Below are 15,082 nucleotides of genomic sequence, written 5' to 3'. Positions count from 1 at the left end.
AAGTTATTGATCAGAAATTTGAAAAGCGGCTCCTAACTTCCTGAAAATGGACAGCAGGCCACTCCTCAAAGGCAGATAATTCTGTGTAGGAACCCATCCATTTTAATCAAAGTCGGTGGGTGTCTTTAGGTCTGTCTGTTTTCTTCCTGGATACTTGGCATAATAATAATGTCATGAGGTCATGTCTCCCTTTGTTAATGCTCTCCTTATCCCTTCAGGAGGAAGAGTTGTTCAATTACTATAAAACTATAGTTTTACTATATTAAAAATTTACTATATTAAAAATTACTATAAAATTTTTAAATATTAACAAAAACAAAAAATGTGGAACTTTCATTTGGGTTTTACATAAGAAGCTGCTATCCTTTCAGAAGACTGGATAATTATCTATGGTATATATGTGTAGCTATAGTTCAGTGTAATCCTTCAAGAACTGTTCAATATCAGAGAATTTTAGTAGTTTGTTTTCAGTGCTGCTTGTACGTCTGGGGAGCCAGCATCAAACACTGAGTCTTGTCTGCCCAGTTCCAGTGAGTGCAACAACCATTTAACACTTTTGTTCCTGAGAAGCTATAGGAGATATAAAAAAATTGTTTTCCAGAAGCCAACAAGTAAAGTTATTTCCTGGTTCTGATTTTTTTTTTTTTTTTTTTTTTTTTGGTTGGCTGTTTTCCTTCTGTCAAAGAGAACTGTAGATAGTTTGCATTCAGAAAACTGATACACATTTGTTATTAAATTCAATGTAGCTCTTTTGTGCTCTCTTTTTGGCAGTATTGTAGCAAACTATAGCTTTAATGTTGCACACCACCAGAACTGCACATTATGATATAGGGATTCAGTAGGTGTTCTACCGGATTTTAATTCTGTGTTGTTTTTGTTGGTACAGAGGAAAAATTGGGAAAAAAAAAAATGGAAATAGCTCTTACTTTTTTTTTTTCTCCTCTTAATTTCATTGGGTTCATTGTGATGCTTCTACAGGGCAAGAGAAAATCTTGTCAAAAAAATTTTGTTTGGAATGAAGGATTAGTTTCCATTGCTGAAGGACTTCTGCTATTTGATATCCATACAGGCTTTCAGTTTGTTTTTAACTTTGGAAGTTCTGGGTATTTCCCCCCCCCACTAAACTTAGTCAATCAGAGCATTTTATTTGCTACCTCCATATTAAAGAATTCATAAAATGTTTTACAATTTCCGGTTTTCCCCATGCATATTATTTCTTTCTCTCCTATTTTCTGGTTGTGATCCAGGAGGAGTATTTTCATTCTGTTATTCTGACCCCTTCATGCACAAAATCAGTTTCTGAAATATGTTTTAGCTATTATAAAACTGAGTCCTACTTTTTTTATACTGATAAGTCCCCAAATGTTTGAAAAAGAACTATGCAACTCATGAAAGGGTGAAAAACTGAAAGCCTTCAGTTTACCAATTTTGGGGGCAGTTGCTTTTTTATTACTTTTTCTAGTGAAATATCATTTATTTTCTGCTATGTCCTTGCTGTCTCCTAAGAAGTCTTCTTAAGTAAAGACATGTTTTGTAGTCTTCATCACAGATGAGACTGTCATAAGTCAGTATGTTATTGGGCATTCCTACAGTCCTGTTTTTTCAGTTAGCAATTGTATTTGGTTTTTGGAAAGATGACTGAAGTATTACAGAATACTGTGGAAATAGCTTTCTAAAAATGTTTTATCTGACAAAAAAGAATGTGAAGTACAATGGCATTAGATTTATTAAATTTATTAATTTGATTTATTAAATTTATTTATAATTTATTAAAAATAATATGCACAAAAATAATGTTGGGGAAAAACTGTTTTTCTGAGGACTGAATTTGATCATTCCTGCAGGAAACCTTTTGTCTTGGATCTAACAAGTAAAAGCAATATTGATGCAGTTTGGTTTTGAAACCTCACTACATCATGATTGCAATAATTATTTTTTATTTAAATATTATATATTCTAAAGCACCTTCCTTAGTCTGAAAACTAAGCTTTGCAGTTTGATTCAACAGTATACAGTTTGTATAATTGCCAGTAGATGTCAGGCATTCATTTTACAAAATAACTGAGCTTGAACGTGTTCCTTTTTATAGGAGGATATAAGAAGCTTTGATTTTGAATTTAGGTATATAATGCAATTGTGCAGCTTGTTACCCATTAGACTGGAGAGATTTTAATTTAATGAATCACTTTTCAGGATGTTCTGTATTAAACAGTGGTGGTCTTAATGTGATATCCTTTTGAATATTTGACATATTTATGAGTGCCATATAAATTATGGTAAGAATGCATTAGAATTATGTACATGTGCACATAAGTGACATCCTTGCATTTGTCTTCTCTAGACACTTAATGTCTGGTGACATTTAAGATAGTACTGTTTAGTTTATCCCTGGGATTTGACCAGTCATCTGTTGCAAATGGAAGAATCTTTACAGTTGAAGTCCATGACAGAGTTGGGACACTGGGATATTATTCTTGGCTTCTCTACAGATCTTTCATTGGCCAAAGAAGAAGTTGCAGATGACAAAACTATTGTACTGAGTTTTAAAATATATAGGAACAGTGGCTGGTTGTTTCACAAGCACTTTGAAACCTAATTAATCGCAACTCTAAGTCATTTTTTTTCAACTTAAGAGTTGTATGGGTAGGAGTTGCTGTAGAGAATGTTAAGGATGGACATCATCTTCTTTCTGACGCTCCACTGTTGTTATGAATATATTTAAGGCAATTTTCAGTGCACTTATTATCTGCCTGTCAAATGCTTCCTGTATCAAAGAAAATAAAAATATTTTTCCTAAATATTTGGGCAGTGGAGCACAAATAGCTCTCCTTTGAAGTGGGGTGGTATTTCTATACAGATAACCGCATTGACCCTGTTCTTTAAGGTAAACGTCTGTGTTCTGAGCATCTGCCCCTGCTAAGTGGGAACAGCTGCTTCCCAAGGAGACAAGATACAAGTCAGTCCTTAGTGCTGCAGCAACAAGAGTCTCAAAGCAGTCTTGGTTAAAAACAACAGAAAGGGCCGAGCATGAAATGAGAACCACTGCCTTGGCAGTTTCCACTGTAGTAGAGAAACAAACTGCTATTTATGTCTTCTCGCTACCCAACTTTAGCCACTACAAAAAGGACCAAAATAACTTGTGTAAGAAAATATTATATCTGTATATATGTGAAAGAGACTATATACATCTATTGGGCTTTTTTTGTACCTGTTCCAGAATGTTGTGGTTTTTTCCATCGTGCACAAGCTCTAGGGAAGTCTTTGTGACCAACAACAAAATGGAAAGACAAAGACTAGATCTGCTACAAATAGGGATCAATAGTGTTCATAAACCACTTTGAAAGTTCCATGTGTTAAAAGTGCCCAGGTAAGATATGACAGACGATGACTTTGTGTAAAGGTAACAGGCTTGGAAGAAAATCTTACACATTTCCTGCACCTCTTACACCCTGGCTCAAGAGCTGATGCCTTTGTAGCACAATGTAAGTGGTGGGAAGTAAAGAGTTTACTGTTAAAACAGTTTTAATTAATAAAGCATAGCTATTCCTTTAGTCATGCATAGAGAATCAATGAGTCTCTGCTTAACACTGCACTTAGCAGTTCATGGTGCTCAGTATTACTTTCTTGCAAGGCTAGCATGGTTAGGTTTCATTTCATTTGGACCTCATTCATTCATCTCTGAACTGCAAGAAGTTCAGCCAAATGGTCACCTTCAGTAGCTGGGTCCAAAACTTAAAAACAGCTCAGGCAGGGCATCCCACCCTCCCAGCATGTGCACAAAATAACTTCTGGCAAGTAGAAGTATTTCAGAGGTTGCTTGGAACAAATAATACACCAAGAGACAGGTAATGGTAACCCTGTCAACCAATTAATCTGTGTAAATTATGACAGGCCCTTCGGAAATGTCCTCTATCTGTGGGACTATTAGCTATAAACCTGTCATGAGAGTGGCCAGAGGCAGCACTGAGAGGTCTACCCGGGGCTGGGAAGGCTGGGGTGCATAACACAGGGCTTGTGAGGCCCTGTGAGGGAGGGAACATGCCACGGTTACTGTCAGGTTGGGGTTTGGCTGTGATTCCCTAGAGCTTTTGTTGCTTTAGCAAGATGGTGCTGGAGCAGCTTCTGCTGCTCTGTCCTGTTGCAGAATATTTGCAGTGTGTCAATGAGACCAGCCTGTGGCTCACCTGATCTACTGGGACTGACTTTTGCCTGTGTGTGGTGCTGATCCTCAGCGCAAGCCTGTTCATTTTTGGCTTAAGTCTGGCTTTTCCGCTTGGGTTCTCGGGTATTCTATTTATAGTTTTCAAAGCACCTGGTATTAATTAAGATGATGGCATGTAAGACATGCATCAGGACAAGGTTCAATTTTAAATTTAAAACAAGTAAAAATACTTAGAACTGTCTAGAGCACTAACAGCAATGTCTGCAACCACGCAGATAGTCCTGCGTGATCTCTTTCCAAAGGAGAAAATACTGACTTCCACTTCCTACTGATATGAAGGTCTTTTCCATTAGCAATACTGAAAGGTACCAACCAGACTTCTGAAGAGCTAAACATGGAAATGTAAACACACAGTGAGAAAGATTCTAAAATCAATCAAATAATGAAATTTCTTATTAAACTATATTAATAGTTTGAATAATCTTTTATTAACACTGAACTAATAGACTGAGCTAGATTTCATTAGGAAAAAAGTGATTGAGAATAGTTTAACAGGAAATGCCTTGTAGTGTGTCACTAGATGGCAATGTAACATACAGCATGGGGGTTTTTTCTTATCTGTACAAGGAAGATTTTAACATTGAGAGAAGCAGCTTTTTGAGACAGTTTTGATGGATAAATGCACAGCAAATAAAAAGATAATCTTGCTGCAAGGCTGTTCCCTAAAAAACATGTATGTATAATCATCAAATGAGAGAAGTGTTAGTAATGTTTGTGGTCTGTTGTATTTGAGGACCATCAGTAGGTTGAGTGAAACAGAAATTGCCCTTCATATCTATCTAGTTGGAGTTTGTATCATAGTGCTCCTTCATGACAGGACAACTTGAAAGTTCTTGGCATCTGCTCTCCCTCTTGGTAGCTGAGTAACATTGTATCTACACTGCAACCTGTTAAAGCTTGCACATGTTTAGTAAAACTAGATCATTACACTTATTTTCATGTATGGTTTCAGGGTTGTTTTGGGGTTTGGCTTTTGTTTTGCTTTTCCTGTTTGGTGGGGTTTTGGTTGGTTGGTTTTGAACTTGCAAACTCAATATTAAGAGCGACCCAATAGCTGAGGTAGCTTGTTGCAGGGAAACAGCCATTATCAGAGCCTGATGTGATGGTACCGCGCTTGTGTTGTGCTCAGAAATTCCACTGGTATCAAAGGGAGTTCCACAGGCATAGTGCACGAAGGTCCCGCAACACAAAGATTGCATGCAGTTAATTATAGAGGGGAAACTGAGCTTTTTTCAGTCTCCTTCGCTTATCCCAGTGTGCCTGGCTATTGCACAACAGATGGGGTCAAGTGACCTCTTAATGTACGTACAGACTGGTGCCCATTAATCTTGGAGAAAGGTAAGATTTCATGGTACGTAAGAAATATGGAGATGCTATGGGGAAATGAAGCCTTGATGATGCATTGACTTAAATGGCATATTATTTTAAGATTAAAATCATACTTCCTTTCCTTTTTACTGTAATGGATCATAAAACAGTGTTGCACAAGATGGGTTCATTTTATTTGCTGTTAAGAAGTTACATTGCTGCAAAGTTTAAATAAGTTTGTATTAAACAAGGAAATAAATTTCTTAATTCCTGCCTGTAATCCTAAAAGTTAGCAATTAGAATTAAATGCTAACTTTTTGTTGATAAAGCATTTGAAAATCTATCACAGTAGCTTTGTCTGTCTTTCTTACTAATGGGTATGTTTCCATACTGTTGTTCATTCATGAGAACAAGGGAAGTGATGCAGGATGAGTTGGTGAGAAAATTTAAAGGAAACAATAGTAATGACTCACAACTGAAGTCTGTGCTTTAGAAATTCCCACCTTTCAAAGAAGGCCTGCTAAAGAAAACTCAAAGTAATGTTCTAGCCAAGTCAAAATTATATTGAAGAAATACTATGGCATGCAATGTATTGTTTTCAGAGAGACAACCCAATCTACTTGTACTTCTGTTTTGAACTTTTTTTGGATTAATGGCATGCTAAAAATTGCTTGCCCAGTCCATTGTCTTCAGAGACTGCCCTTTCTTTGAAGACTTAACAGGAGTTGAATTCCGCAAAGAGCTGACTGCTTTCTCTGGCGTTAAGTTTCTCCACTCTTTGGAGCTGTCTTTTGAAGTGTTTTACAGAATACGTTTAATACTTCAAAAGACTTAGGTCTTTAAAATGTTAAATTCAGTATGATACAAAAATAAGGAAAAAAAAAAAGGCATTGTGAAGTGATAAACCACAGACCGTGATTTTTACATTTTAGTTTTTGTGCACTTTACACATCTGTAAGGAGAGAGTGAAGTTTTCAAACACAACTCCCTTTTCCTCCAAGTTCTTTTGTAAATGACTTTTTCCTAGTTAGTGTGAACAGCCCCTCTGGAGTTTCCCAAATGCTGTGCTTACACTTGGGATCAAAATAAGTCACATACCTGGTTTTACCACTTGAGAAACATGCTCCTGTGAATAATGGTTCTTCTGTGTTGTAAAATGGAACGAAATCGTATCTCGGGGAAACTGAGTTCAGTTTAGTAAGATTTTTATCTGCTGCTGGTATGTGTCTCTGCATATGGCTTCTGTTACGTGATTACTTAGAAGACTTATTTTTTTCATGAATGCTTGTAGCTGTCATGTTAAAGGAGTGTTGTTTATCTAGGAGTTCAAGTTAAAATTACAGGAGTTGTATTTTTAGTGGTGATTTGATGTGTATATAGCACTGAGAACACTAATAGGCTAAAGTTGTCTGTTAATCCACTGAACACAAAACATACTGTGTGACATACGGGCGTTTTCATGTTAATTTATCAGTGCTCCTTAACTATGTTTGGCACACTCTTTAAACTGTCATCTGTATGTGTTCTGACTTTTTGTTCTTATAGTAGAAAACATACTAAGACCTTTTTTTTTTTTTTTAATTGGTTTATTGATGTTACCAAATATTTCAGAGGTTGTCTACTGAAAATCTTTTAGCTATCTTGGAATACGTAAAGAGTGAGCAATTTAATAAAAATACAACCTTAGACCATGCACAGATGTGGTGAAATATTAAAGGCAACATATGCAAATTCAAAGAGCAATATTGTCTAAATATAGACATAACATGATATTTATTGCATGTGCAGCAGATCACTAAAATGAGAGTTTGGGAGAGTGCCTACATGGTTGACTTCCATAAACATTTCATTTCTGAATATCAGAAATGCTTTTGGGTTTTTTTTAGCTTTTGCTTCAATCATTCTGATATGTTGGTTTCTTTACAATTTCTTTGCTCTGCCTCTGACAGCTATTCCTATATGCCAGCCTCTCTGATCAAACACTTAAACTCAATTGAGTGGATTAGTGCAATTTTACAAAGCTGGTACAATAAACCCCAAAGATGGACATAAGTATCTTTCAATCTTCCCTTGATTCCCTTCCAGATTACATCTGGATTCTCAGAAATTTTGTCCATTGCAGAACCAAGCTCATTGAATACAGATTAAAAAAAAAAACAAACAACAATAACAAACAAACAAAAAAAAATCAAAGCTTCATTGCTTTGAACTTGTCAGTTTAGTCTTAAAAAAATTTTGTACAAATGATCTGTATACAGACTTTCAAAAGGATACCTATAAGTGAATTAAGGTTCTATGTAATTCTTAAATTTCTAAACATTTTTCTACTAGAGAAATGAAGTAGCAAACACAAAACACTTATCAGAAAGATGCCAATTTTAAGGGAATCTTTTGGAAAGCAAAAAGTCTTAAAATGTGTTTCCTGTAAAACAAATTCCAATGCTTTAAAATATTACATTGTTGCATACAGAAATTATACTTGCCTGTTATGAGTGCTCATTTCAAATTTTTCTTATAAGAGAAGCATGGAATGTGGAAAGAGAGGATGACCGTGTTTTTTCTTAATTCTGCATTACACAAATGAAGTAAGAAAAAAGCTAATTTCTGTCTCCCTGTGAAATAAATGCTTTGAATTCTGCCCATTCTGAAGTGCAGTGCCCTCAAGCATCACCCAGTTTTTATTTTTAAAGATTATGCACCTTCATTTCCATTTCTATATGCCACATATTATACTGTGTAGCCACCCTTATCAAGTAGTCTCTAGTGGTTCCATCAACTTTTTTTTTTGACTGGTCAGATTTTACTGATAAATAGTGTAAGTTATTAGCCTTCTTTTCTTTCTGCTTGACCATGATTTGCTCCTGAGAGTTGTACTCCTTCTAAATGTATCATTTTAATGCTACTTTCTTTTTTGTTGCTGTTCTTTAATAACCTGGGATACAAAACTTTCTGGTTTATCTCTACAGATGTGGTACTAAGGTTTCAGTCCCTACGTAGTAGTCCAGAGTGTGAACCCAGCCCCTGTCACAGCAGGTCAGTTAGTGGCTCCTCTGTGCTCCTTGTGGCGCTTCTGTTTTCAAAAAGATGTATCAGTAGTTGATCTGAAGCCTGTGCTGAGCTTCTGGCTCATGTGGATGTAATTAAGTAGCATGAAAGCTGGTCCATCAGGCAATGTTCTGCTATCCTTTAAATAATGTGATCTGAAATTTCATTATAGAGCTCCGTATCAGACTCCTAATGCAGTAAGTTACTTATTGCCTGTAGCAGGTAGTAAGAGCGTGGTGGGAAGATGCTTGTGTTGCTAATGAGATGGTTGATGCTGCCGTGGCCTAAAAATTGACCTCTGCATGAACAATTTTTGAGTCTTCCCTCTAATAATAAATCACTTTGTGCTGATGTGCTTGTCCTGCTGCCTGTTTTGGATCCTGCTCAGGGATCTCTATGCTGTAATGTATTGTATGATATATATGTTTTTCTTTCCCCTTGTGAGGTTTTTCTGTGAATCTGAGCTAAGTGTGCTAGCTGGACGCAGTAACAGACTAATCTGTAATCTGAACCAAAAAGTAGAGTGGGATAGAAGATCTTCAAAGAAAATATATAAATATGGAAACTGGTATTCCATTTCTAGAGCTATGGAATTCTCTCTGTGGCTTCAGACCAGCTATTTATTTACTATCTTTATTTACTCATCTGTGAAAGAAGTGTGATAATTATTTACCTCACTAGAAGCTTTAATGGTTCATTAGTTTATTTTCAAAGAGCTTCATGACAGCTGAAGCAGACCAGAATACACACACAGAAGTTTCTAGTGGCCAGGACCTAGCAGCTCAGTTATGTTGATCCCTGCGCAAACAGCTGTCTTGACTTCTTTAGCAGGGAAACTGAGGCTGGTTTCAAGATGCCCTGTCTTTTCCCCCCATGTCTGTCTTAGTTTCTGGTATATATAGACATTTTTTCACCTTGGAAGCTGTTCTATGGTGTCCTTTATGAGTGTTCCTGAAAACCTAACTGACTAAACATAACAGGTACCTAAACTTGGGATCAATACAGGAAGACAGTCCTGTGTCCAAATGAGTTTTTAAACTGTTAAAGAACTGGGTTTTTCAGGAACCTTATGATTCAGGTTTTGTAGGAAAAACATGGAAGTTCGATCTGCTTGCAGGGGACAGCTACCCACAGGGGCAGAAAGAAGGTGGACAGTGGTGAGGTGAAGTTAACAGAATAAAAATAATAGCATCACTTTCTGGCAAAAGTTAACAGAAAATCACAAGAAGGGCTAGATAAGGATAGTTTCACTGCCTATGTAAGTGAAAATATAGTGTTTGGTTTTGTTATTTTTCTTTTTACAAACAGGACTTCAGACTATAAACAAGAAAATAACCACTGATGGATATTTTTCTGCTACAAACAAGTCAGAAATGCCACAGTTATTTTTTAACTAAACATGTTTAGTTTTGCCAGTAAATTGAGAAAAGACGCCTCAAGGAATTATTTATACTTGTATATGGAAAAATAAGTTCTCACAATAAGCAGTAAATTATAATACATACAGTATTGATTAAATTGTGGTTTCAAAGCAAAGCTTGATTTCAGGTAAATAGAGAAATTGCTACTCATTGCTGATGTAATGGACCAGAGACTTGGTTGTCTCATAAAGGTTACTTAAGGAAATAGTTGTGGTTACAAACAAGCTAAAAGCTGCTGTAATACTTGTATACAAAGGATAAAGTTTTAATTTAATTCTCCTATTCAATTTAAGCAGCCCTTATGTTCTTCCAGACTTGAGAAAGATGTGAACTAGTGTCGCAAACTCTTGCAAGCAAGACTGCTTCAGCTTTTCATACAAAAGCTAAAAGCTCAAGTTCTCTTTTTCTTCTGAAATCTTTAACCCAATTGCCTGGGTAATGTGACATAAGGTCCCATTCTCCCCCATCCTTCTTTCCTCGTGGGTTTTAGGGGCTTAGCATTACTTCAAAAACGGGAGAACAGAACTGTGCCTCAGGGTCAGCTCCGTCACTCTGGACCTGAATCTTTTATGCATTGGTTTTTGGTTTTTTAGGTTGTTTGGGTTATTTTTTTGTTGTTGTTTGTTTTTGATTGTTTGTTGTTGTTGTTTTGGTTTTATTTGTTTGGGTTTTTTTAACTCTGAATTATTTTGAGTGTATTTGTATATTCTTGATAGCAGTAGTAGGAAAAACAGGTAAAAAATATGCAAGCCATGATTTACAGAAAACAACTTGGAAAATAATATCCTTAGGTTTCTATTTACAATATTTTCATATGACACCCAGTTTTATGCAGTTTTTAAATGACAAGTTTCTGGCTGACAATTCTGTATGGAATAGATTTAGGACATTATCTGCAATTTAGCTGGTATGAAAATAACAGAAGATTTTATAGTGTCAATGTGTGTCTCTGAAATAACGAAAAATACTCATTTTAAGAGCCAAATGGTAACTGTTTTTTAACTGTAAGACATTCATAATTGGTCCTCTCCTCTCTAAGACCAAATTTTTCCTTTTTTTTCTCCATGTATGCATATGCTATTCTCTTAGTCTTCTAATAAGCGTATTATAAAGTTATTTTTTCTAATATTCCAACATTTAGAAGTAATTCTGTTGTTATTCTTTTGCTTATGCCATAATAAATTCTGTCTAAGTTCAGAGTCAATGATGCTTTAGAGACGTTTCAGCTGGAAGCTGCTTCCAGAACTATTTGCAGAACAAGGACTATGTTAATGAATGACATGAAAACTATTTGCTTGAGTTCAGGGAGGGGTAAGTACTTCAAAGAGAGGTCTATGTGTAGTACAAAACGTACATCAGCCTTGGGATAAACTTTGAGATTAAAATTATTGAGGGGATTCTTGCACAAGCTCATGTATAGTTGCCCACTTCTTGCTCTTTGTGCTGTTGGTGATCAAGGTGATTGCCAACATGGACCCTTGTCCTCAGCTAATATTGCTTTTGTGGTTTGTCATCCATGTTCTTACTCACTTTTTCATTTATATTTATTTGTTTAATTAAGAATCTAACAAACTGATAAAAATAGAAAAATCTAGGAAATGATGGTAAAATCTGAGGCTCTAGACTTTTTACACAAGTGCATATTCTACTATTTAAAATTCAGTCCTCCCATAGGTGTATGTATATATAAATCACCTTCTGAATGGCAGGGAACAGGCAAAAGGGTTTTTTTGTGTGTTTTTTTGTTGTTTTCAGATGATATAATGAAAAGTTACTGTCTGTGCCTTCTTGTATTGCATTTCTCAAGCTCTAGCCTATGGATCAGTTTGTAATATGTAATCCTGGAGACAAAATGCCCTACTTCTGAAATTCAGTGTCTACTGTTAAACACCTGAGATGACTTGCACTCTCTTTCTCTCTGCACCATTGAATTCTCTCCTAAAATACTTCTTCCTTGTACTCATGGCCTCATTTGTCTTTCACAACCATATTGCTCCTCTCCTTGCTTCACACACAGGTATCCCTCTTCCTCACAGTGCTGGGGCAGCAGCCGCTGGGATTGCTTTCCTTGGGGCTGCCCTAGAATGGCAGCTGGTGGTGGCTGCTGGGGGCAGCCAGACAGAAAGCCACTTTTGTTGCCAGCCATGGCTGAGCAGCAGGTTTCCAAGCAATCGTTAGAAAGGTAGCCCCTGCTTTCCCACTGCCTCTTGCTCTTCACTTGTTTTCTTGCCAGGTGGAGTTAGAGGAGGGATTCAGCCCTTGGGGTGGTGTTTGCTCTTCATCCTTCCTGCTGCCTTCCCAGGCTGGATACTGGGTCCCCTGCAAGTGTCCCTTGGGTCTCATGTGGCTCCTCTGCTTTGTGCTTTGGTTGCTAAATCCTCCCCAACTAGCTCACAAAGTGTGTTTCCATTGTAACTGGGGATGAATGGCTTTTTAATAATGCTCCTTCACTGTTGCTTTCCTTGCGAGATGTGTTTTGTTAAAAATAGGTATTGCATGGTATTTAGCATACGTGCAACTTGCAGGTATATGAAAAAGTATGTGAATTTTTCAGTTGAAGTGCTTATGTTGTCACATGCTATACATATAACACTATTAAGGGATCAGTTCTATATGTGTATTGAATGTTGAGATAAAGCTAATACTTTTATACCTAGAAAATATTTTGCAAAAGTCTCAGTTGCATTATGAAATTTGAATTGTGACCCACTCTCTTCATTAAAATTAAAAAAAAAAAAAAGGATTTTATAACTTTAACTTCCAATTCTTCTACATGAAGGTGTTATTCTAAAAATATATGCAGTCAAATATGTTTTATGATAGTAACTGGAAATGAGCACTCTTCTCCAATTTCATGTCAAGCAACTGCATGTGAAATGTAGTTTGGGAGTCATTGCTATTGGGATTTGTGTCAGATCTTTGAGCAATTAAATATTTTTGAAGTTCTCTTTTTTTAAATTTGACTTCTGTTGAGCAAGAAACCACACACAAGATCATCTGGATCTCAAGTCAAGTGTTAGGTGTGCAGAATACTTATATCTTAAAGAGAAATAACAGGTGTCCTTGTTTGTTTGTTTTAGTCATCAAGTAAGCTGGGTCAGTAGGACTTAGATTTACTTCAGATTTACTTCCTGTAAGCTTCTTATCTATTTATGATTAATAAGCTGAGCCCGGGAAAACACTTCAGCAGTGCAAAGTAACAGCATTCAGTACTGGAGAATGTGAGTGTATTAGTAAAATACCTCCTTTCCTTAATCCCTAGAAAGTAGCTTTAAAGGCTTCCGTGGCTAAGATACTTGTTGCCATTGGTTTTGGTATTTGGTAGGATTTACAGGAAGTAAGTGGTTAGAACTTATTTTTTGTTATTCACATTGACCATGCCTTTTTTCTGTATTAGGTGTGCTGAGGTCCACTTCCATACAGAATAATGAAGATCCTAATGGATGAAACAGTGAAACTCTGTTTTAATTTTATGTCTGTGCATTGCATCCTGGGGAAAAAAAAAAAAATATGTATAGTCACCTTCTGTGTGGTTATTACAGAAGAAATAGTCCTGTTTCAACATAACAGATGAAGTTTAAATTTAAAATGCAAACTATGGTTACAAAAGTAACCTTAATGTTAGCAATTGTATAGCATATTTTTCAAATCCCAAAGCTTTTCTCAGGGTGGTAGAAGTAGGATTTTTTTCTGCTTTTCCTTTTCTCTTTTTAATTCTAAGGCAGGTTGTGTTTCAATGCTGAGGTGACCCCTGAAAACCTTTTCATCCTGAAAAGATGATATCAAAGATTTGCGCAAAGCAATATTGTTCTTCTGGCCCTGGTTTGGTCTGTGTAGATAGCCTCTGAATAAAAGTATTAATATTTAAAATTGACGTAGATGAACAAAATCCTGGCTAGTACTTGTGTCATTACTTGTTTCCTGTTCTATGTTTCCTGTGATAACTTTTTTCCAATTGTAGCTAGAGATTTAACCTTGAAGCCGTTTGTTTTTTTTTTTTTGTTAGAAATTGTGTAGCTGAATTCTCTCATCTCTTTTGTAACTCTTTAGCTTTATCATTTAAAAGTGCTGTATTTCATGGCAAATCCAAATTATCTATTATATTTATTCCTGAAATATTCAAAATTTTGCAGTTGAGCAGAAAATTTCATAGGCTAGAGTTTCAATGTTTGTCCGTGTCAACAATAAAGTTGTATATTAAAAACTAATTATCACTAATGTTGAGGGATAGCAGGTTTCATTATTTAAGACTTGACACATGTAAAACTGCTGCAAGGAACCTTTAGAGTTACATTGCTGGTTTGAGGGCTTGCACTTCCAGCTTCTGACTCTTGACTGCACTCCTGCTATCTCTTGCCTCCCCCAACAAGCCCAGCAGAGCAGATGTGGGCACTGCTGGTTGTGCAGGCGTGCAGGTTCGGTAACTAGGAATATCCAGTGTCCCAGCAAGAAAACTTACAACTGAATTATGACAACTTCACACGTAGAGACAGTGGAAACTTTAAGCTCTCTGCGAATCTGAGAAATTTTTCTTTGGTTTGTGGCATAAGAAGTGAGCTGGTGTCCGGAGGCATTTGCAGCACAACAGCCAATATTCATCTCTCCAAACCTACACCTGTGGGGCATAGTTTTCCTCTCTGCTATATAGCTCGAGGGAACAAAGCCCTGTAGCCCTGGGAACAGACTTCTGTATCTGTGGATTTTTTTGGATTGACAGAGGTGCATCATTTCAGTGCTTCAGTGTATTAGGCTGTACACAGAGGGGGCGATTGTGGAGTGCAGGCAGGATACATTCTGTTAGTTTCCTATGGAAGATATGTAATGCAGGCTTTTGGAATAGTCATGAAAACCATCTGTATGACCATCTAAACTCTTGCAAATCTGAATATGGAAACATTTAATTTCACTTTGTTTCCTGATGTGATCTCAATCTTTCAGGGGCAACCTGCTCAACGGTTGCCAGGAAGCATTTAGGTGATGGTTTGGTGTACAGAGATTTCCTTTGACACAGTGCTAAGCTTTTAGATATGGAACTTGTTAGACAAACATGCCATAACTGTCGGTCAGTTGTTCTGATGATTAAAGA

Source organism: Columba livia, chromosome 4 (assembly GCF_036013475.1).
Source record: "Columba livia isolate bColLiv1 breed racing homer chromosome 4, bColLiv1.pat.W.v2, whole genome shotgun sequence".
NCBI classification, from domain to species: Eukaryota; Metazoa; Chordata; class Aves; order Columbiformes; family Columbidae; genus Columba; species Columba livia.
Note: the sequence above shows the minus strand (reverse complement) of the source record.